Raw genomic sequence first — 6,731 nt, forward strand, 5'->3', positions numbered from 1 at the left:
CCACAGACTAAAATGAGTACACATAATATGAACATTACATAACATTTAACCTGAACAAGTGAACAACTGTTAGAAACCTACTAATTATTGCAACTAAAATCAAGATCTACCTCAAATTCTTCTTCCAAACCAAGCATTTCCTTCAAAAATGATAGAGTCCTTTTCCATGGTAAGTATGAAACACTTCATTATTACCAATATTCCATTGAGGTATTCAACACAGAACCATATATGTTGGTTAATAAAAGTCCTCCAAAGACCTCTAGTAATAAGCACTAAAATGTCTCACATTCCAGGGGAAAACAGATACATTCCATTCTTGTCTTTTAATAGGCTTATTCTTGGTTTTCTGGAGAGAGAGAAAGGGAAAGGGATAGAGAGTTGGAAACATAGATAAAAGAGAAATATTTTGATCAGCGGCTTCCTTAAATGTGTCAAACTGGTGAATCAGCCAGCACCCTGGGAATTTGTCCTGACCAGGAATAGATGATGAGACATCTTAGTTCACAATTCTATCCTCAACCATTGAGCAATACTTGCTGGGCAATGTGGATTACTTTTTAGAATGTGTCAGTTACTTCATTTTTGTTTTGACAACATCTATTTCATTTTTTCCAGTGCACCCGGCTTACATAAACTATTTTTTAAAACAAACAATCATTCATTCAAAATGATTAGGTACTTTATTCCTCCTCTACCCCCTCTCAGTTTTCTTACTTTTATTATTTCTTCAGTTAAAATGACAGAAAAAAATGTCCAGTATGACTGAAAATCTGTATTTACATAGTTCTGATTTTTTCTCCATTGTATTTTTAATTGGCTTCTTGCACAATCTTTAGTATTTATATGTTATACACTGTTTGTTAAATATGGTTCTAAGAAAACAAGCCATCTTGAAGGGGAGAGCTGCTATGACTAGGAACCCAGCCTCACCTCCACCCAGATGGGCCTCAGACATCACCTGTGATCCTAGAGCCACTCTGGCCAAAGACCTTTTTATGGCAGCAGCAGGCCCACGGACACCGGGACTTCAGCCCCCCACCAACGCCACTGCCTCCTGTGAGACTTGGAGTGCACAACTGAATTGCCGATCCACTCTGTGGCCATTGGCCCCTCGCACCCTGGCACCAAAGGTTCTGCAATGATAGCTAAAATGGGGAGACAAACAAACCACCCCCAAAGGAGAGAAAAGGAGGAATTGCCGAGAAGGGAAACGCAACTAAATGGAGGCATACAATATGTTCGAAAAGGAATTCAGAATAAGGGTCATACAGTTTATATATCAGATGCATGGGAAATCCACAACTTACATAAGAATCAAGGAAAATGAAAAAAATTGATAATAGCTACAATAGAATATACGATGGAAGGTTTCAATAGTAGACTAGAATTAGCAAAGGATTAAATCAGCGATTTAGGAGACAAGGCAGAGTAACAACCCTGAACAACACAATCTGAACAGCAATTGGAGAGAAAAAATAAAAAGCAGGTGGATATCTTAAGGGAGACTGGGGACAACATGAAACAAAGTAACATGTGTATAATGTGTCAGAGGGACAAGATGAGGAACAAGGATTAGGAAACCTATTAGAAGAAATAATCACAAAACCTTCCTGATCTTGGGAAGAAAAAGTCACACAAGCACAGACAGTCCCAAACAAGATGAACCCAGTAAGACCTATACCAAGACACATTGTAATTATAATGGCAAACAATAACGACACAAACAGAACCTTAAAGGCTGCAAGAGAGAGAGAGAGAGAGAGTCACCTACAAACGCTCTCCTGTTAGATTATCAAATGATTTTTAACAGAAACACATCAGGCCAGAAGGGAATGAAAGGAAATATACAAAGTGATGCAAAACAAGGGACTGAATACAAGAATACTTATCCAGCAAGGCTATTATTCAAAACTATAGAGGAATTCAGTTTCTTCACAGAAAAAAAAAATCTAAGGGAATGTTTCACTACGAAACCATCAATGCAAGAAATGCTAAACAGAAAGTTGTAAAAAGAAGGAATAGAAGAGACAGAAGAAAAACAGGCATAAAGAAAAAAGTGGCAACAAATCAGTACCTATCAAAATAACCTTAAACCTAAATGAAATAAACACTCCATTCAAAAGATATAGGATGGCTAAAATTATAATAAAACAAGACCCATATGTATGCAGTCCATGATAAACCCACCTCATAATAAGGGACTCACACGGACTGAAAGTGGAAGGAGAGAAAATATTTTTCAGGCAAAGGCGGGGGGGAAACTAGGGGATCAATAATTATATTTGAAAAAATAAATCTCGAGAAGCCAAGATTGTGGCGGAATAAGCAGAAGCGTCCCAGGGCTTGTCCTGGAGCAAATGGAGTGAGCAGCTGAAACTAGTAACACCCACCCCGAATTGGCGAAGTACACTCAGGTGGTGAGACAGTTTGCAGCAGGGAAGGGCAGAGTTCCTCTGGTAAGGTAAAAACCAGGGATCTGGGCAGGAAAGTTTGCCACACCTCTGAGCCCAGAGGGTAGGAGGGAGACCACGCAGCACACAGCCGCGACTCTTGGGACAGGCACAGCTCCTGACTGTGGAAAAGAGATCCGCGGGACTGTTGGTGCAGAGAGATTTGAGATCTGGTTTCCATAATTACGGAGGACTGAGCCTAAAGGGGCAGCCTGAAGTGTTGACCAGACCATGCCGTGCCCGTAAAAGAGGAGCTTACAGAAACTCAGCCTTCCCCGTTTCTGTGGCTGGAGTTTGTTTGTTTGTTTTCACTGAACCCTGTTCATAGGACATTTCGGATACAGACACTCACCTGTGCTGAAGAGCGGGAGAAGGTGAGGACAAGTGGAATCTGGGGAGAGGCTGGGAAGAGAAGGTGTGCCAGGAGAAGTGGCAGTAAATTGAGTTTTGAGTCACCCCTGAGCCTAGGACTTGGGCAACCATTTTCTACTGAGGCTATAATTCCTCCGTCCAGGCCCCAGGCAAGGAGAACAGCCACATCCAGATTCCACCCTGAATGAGATGAAGGATTAAAATAATATGATTAGTCCCTGGGACTTATCAGGGTCTGGCCTATAGCAGGGCTTTCAGTCCCAGCAATGACAACAAAAACAACAACAACAACAACAACAACAAAAAGCACAGACATTTCTGAAACCTGGGATCTTAAGCCAACCTAAGGAATGACATTTCAATTTTTCATTTTAATATTATTATTATTATTATAATTTGTTAGCTTTTTTCTTGCATTTTTCTTTGTTCTCTTTTTTTTTTTTTGTTTATTCCTTTATTTCCTACTTCTTTTCACATTATTTTTTCAACCACGGGAGCAGCAGTCACGTGAGTGGCACGCACTTGTCCAGGAAACATCAGCCCTATGAGCAGCCTACCTCGAGCCTAAGGGCAGCAGCCTCATGTGACCTGCCCCGTCCACAGAGCAGCAGCTGTGTGAGCGGCCTGCTTCCCCTTCTGAGGAGCAGCAACCATGTGAGCAGTCTGACTTGTCCAAGGAAGAGCAGCCACTGGAGCAATCTTCCTACATCTGAGGAAAAGCAGCCCTGTGAAGCCCGCCCCCATCCGAGGAGCAGCAGCTGCGCACACCCTGCAGTAGTCTGAGGAGCAGCAGCTGCACAAGCATCTTGGAATCGTCCAAGCAGCAGCAGCCACACGAGCACTCTGCCCAATCCAAGGAACAGAGGCTGTATGGGCAGCCCACCCCCATTGAAAAGCAACAGTTCTGTGAGTGGCCATGCCCCATTGGAGGAGCAGCAGCCCAACCCTGTCCAAGGAGCAGCAGCGACACGAGCAGACCGCCCACGTCTGAGGAGCGGCAGTCCTACACAGCACGCACTGGTCCGAGGAGCAGAGCCACAACAGCCTGCACCTGTCTGACGAGCAGCAGACGGGTGAGTGGCGCATCCCCATCCGAGGAGGAGCAGCCACGCGTGCAGCTCACGCCCGTCCAAAGATCAGCAGCCTTGCAAGCAGCCCATTCCTGTCTGAGGAGCAAAAGACTTGCAATCAACCTGTCCAAGTCCTAGGAGCAGTAGCCCAACAAGCAGCACACCACATCAGAGGAACAACAGCAGCGTGCATCCAGCCCCCATCGAAGGATCAGCAGCCATGTGAGCAGTCCGCCCCAGTTCAAGGAGTAGCAGCTGCGTGTGTAGCCCACCCCCATCCAAAGAACAGATACCTCGTGATCAGCACATCGTTCGTCTGAGGAACGGCAGCTGCGTGTGAAGCTTCCCCGCACCAGGCAGAGGAACCACCACAGCTGTGAACAGCACCCACCAGAGGAGCGGCTGCCAACTGAGGAGCAGCTGCTACCACAACTGCTTGAGGAGCAACCACAACTCGAGGAGCCACTGCCACCCAAGGAGCAGCTCCTGAATGACTCAACATCTAGATATGTCGGTGAGATCAAACATGGGTAGACAAAGAAACCCCCAAAGGAAAGAAAAGGAGGACTCACCAGAAAAGCAGCTAAGTGAAACAGAGGCATGCAGCTTGACAGACAAAGAATTCAGATTAAGGGTGCTAGAATCCATAAACCAGATGGAGGAAAAAATAAACAACTTATCAAGAACATAGAAGAAACAGAAGAAAAAAACCATCAACTTATATAAGAATCAAAAAGAAACGAATGAAAAAAATCAATAAATTATGGAAGAACCAAGAAGAAATGAAGACTGTTATAGCTCTAATAAAAAACACCATTGAAAGTTTCTATACTAGACTAGGAGAAGCAGAGGACTGAATTAGCGACTTAGAAGACAGGGAGGCAAAACACACCCAAACTGAACTGCAATTGGAGAAAAAAAATTCAAAGACAGGAGGAGAGCCTAAGGGAACAATGGAACAACATGAAACGAAACAACATGCGAATAATAGGGGTTCCTGAACAACAGAAAGAGGAACAAGGGTTAGAAAACCTATTGGAAGAAATAATATCCGAAAACTTCCCTCAGGTGGGGAAGAAAAAAGTCACACAAGCACAGAGTTCCAAACAATGTGAACCCAAAAAGACCCACATCAAGACTCATCATAATCACCATGGCAAATGTTCAGGACATAGAGAGAATCTTAAACGCTACAAGAGAGAGACTGAAAGTTACATACAAGTGATCTCCCATTAGATTATCAAATGATTTCTCAACAGAAACACATCAGGCCAGAAAAGAATGGATGGAAATTAACAAAGTGATGCAAAGCAAAGGACTGAATCCAAGAATACTATATCCAGCAAGGCTATCATTCAGAATTGAAGGGGAAATAAGAAGCTTCACAGACAAAAAAAGGCTAAGGGAGTTTATCACCACCAAGCCAGCAATGCTAAAAATGCTAAAAGGACTGGTGAAAAAAAGAAGAAAGACAAAGCTAAGAAAGAAAACAGGCACAAAAAATAGAAATGCCTACAAACAAGTACCTTTCAATAATAACTTTAAATGTACATGGACTAAATGCTCCAATCAAAAGACATCAAGTGGCTGAATGGATAAAAAACAATGACCCATATATGTGCTGTCTACAAGAGACCCTCCTCAGAAGAATGGACTCACAGAGACTGAAAGTGAAGGGATGGAAAAATATCTTTCAGGCAAACGGAAATGAAAGAAAAAAAAAAAAAAACAGCTGTGGTAGCAATACTTATATCGGACAAAATAGACCTCAAAGTGAAGGCCATAACAAGAGATAAAGAAGGCCACTTCATAATACTAAAGGGATCAATACAAGAGGCTATAACCCTGATAAACATATATCCACCCAATGCAGGAGTTCCCAAATACATAAAAAAAAGCTCCTGGAAGACATCAAGGGAGAGATCGACAACAATACAATCATAGTAAGGGACTTTAATACACCACTGACATCACTGGATAAATCCTCTAGACAAACAATTGGCAAAGAACCAGCAATCCTAAATGACTCACTAGATCAGATGGACTTAATTGACATCTTCAGAACATTTCACCGCAAATCCAGGGAATATATGTTCTTCTGAAGTGCTCATAGGACATTTTCAAAAGTAGACCACGTATTGTGTCACAAAGTCTACCCAAATTCAAGAAGATTGAAAGCATCTTCTCAGACCACAATGGCATAATATTAGAAATAAACTACAATAAAAACCATCCAAAATACTCAAACACTGGAAGCTGAATAGCATGTTATTCAATATTGATTGGTTACCAATGAGATCAAAGAAGAAATGAAAAACATCCTGGAAACTAATGACAATGAAAACACAACAATCAAAAACCTATGGGACACAATGAAAGCAGTCCTGTGAGGGAAGTGTATAGCTCTACAGGCCTATCTCAAAAAACAAGAAAAATGGTAGTAAATCATCTAACTCTACAACTCAAAGAACTAGAAAGAGAGCAACATGAAAACCCCAGAGTGAGCAGAAGGAAGGAGATAATAAAGATTAGAGCAGAAAAAAATGACATAGAGACCAAAAAAATACAGAATATCAATGAAACCAAGAGCTGGTTCTTTGAAAGGATAAACAAGATTGACAAACCTCTAGCCAGGCTCACCAAGAAGCAGAGAGAGAGGACCCATATAAACAAAATCAGAAATGATAGAGGCGAAATAACAACAGACCCCCACAGAAATATAAATGATTGTTAAAAAATACTATGGACAACTCAACTCCAACAAACTAGACAACCCGTAGGAAATCGACATGTTCCTAGAAAAATACAACATTCCAAAACTCAATCAGGAAGAATC

Source organism: Myotis nattereri (assembly GCF_964212035.1).
Source record: "Myotis nattereri genome assembly, chromosome: Y".
NCBI lineage: Eukaryota > Metazoa > Chordata > Mammalia > Chiroptera > Vespertilionidae > Myotis > Myotis nattereri.